Raw genomic sequence first — 1,085 nt, forward strand, 5'->3', positions numbered from 1 at the left:
GCTCCCGTCTCTCCCCGGGAGCGCAGCGACTCCCGCGCCGTCCGCACGCTGCAACCGAGGGACAGAAGAGAGAGTCACCCATGGCGCTGCCGACGGCTCTCACGGCCTCCCCATCATGAGTCTGATGAGATGAAAACCTTCCCAGGCAACATCCCCCCCTCCGGCCGAGGCAGCAGCGGGGCCGTTCCCAACACGCCGCACCGCCAAAGACCCCCTCATGGGCTCCCTGCACCGCTCAGGCCCTGGGCTGCCCAAGGGACCCCGGTGCACGCACCCCCGGGGCAGGGACGGGCGCCGCCGCTGCAGCATACGGTGCGTCTGCGCTGGCAGAGCGCGGCGGCCATGCCCGTGCCGGGGAAGGGCAGGGAGCAAAATACACCGCTTTTTCTGCCGGCAGCAGCCGCGGAGGGCCCTGCCGCGAAGCGCTTCTCACCTCCCGCTAATGTGTCAATTGTATTGGAAATCACTTTTGTTTGGCGCAGGAGTGAATTTCTGAGCTCGCGGTTTCTATCTCACCCTTCCCCGGTTTAATCATTACATCAAGAAAATCTCTTCTCACGGCACGGTGACAAGCACATCTCCACTTTTTTTTTTTTTTTTTTTTTTTAAATGCTATAGTCTATTTTGTCTCCATTTGTCACGATGCCCCTTTAGCGGCGCAGCAGAGGGGCAAATTGGAGGGCTGTAGAAATAAAACCTGAAAGAATCACTGGAATTTTTTCCCTATTTCTTTTCCTAGTAAAATCCTCCTCCCTCCTGCCCAGTGTCACTGGTTCCTCCAAACCCCAGCTCCTGTGGCTGACCAAAGCACAGGATTTTCAACCCGTAAATCCAGCGCTGGGGCACCCAGTGACATGGGGCAGCACGCCACGCTGCTGGGGACGGGAGCTTGCCCTGCGAAGGGGGCTATTTCTCTCCTTTTGGCTTACTGTAAGCAAAGGTGGGTGACGCTTTTTCATGAAACCTTTCATTAACATGAAGTTTCTTGTTCATAAACATGTGATGCTGCAGCGCAAACACTCGCGGATGCAGATGTGCAGCTACGGCCACCCTGGCATCGCCCTCGCACGGCGCGGCATCCTCCC

General features: G+C 57.5%; 2 protein-coding genes across 2 annotated transcripts in view; both read right to left on the reverse strand.

The window, feature by feature from the left end:
- Positions 1-1,085, reverse strand: part of LOC104290097 (beta-crystallin B3-like) — a 369,903-nt gene that overhangs the window by 177,787 nt on the left and 191,031 nt on the right. The window lies entirely within an intron of this gene.
- MYO18B (myosin XVIIIB) overlaps positions 1-1,085 on the reverse strand; it is a 76,246-nt gene that overhangs the window by 12,814 nt on the left and 62,347 nt on the right. The gene's annotated exons all lie outside the window — the stretch shown is intronic.

Source organism: Charadrius vociferus, unplaced genomic scaffold, assembly GCF_000708025.1.
Source record: "Charadrius vociferus isolate BGI_N301 unplaced genomic scaffold, ASM70802v2 scaffold567, whole genome shotgun sequence".
Lineage (NCBI taxonomy): Eukaryota > Metazoa > Chordata > Aves > Charadriiformes > Charadriidae > Charadrius > Charadrius vociferus.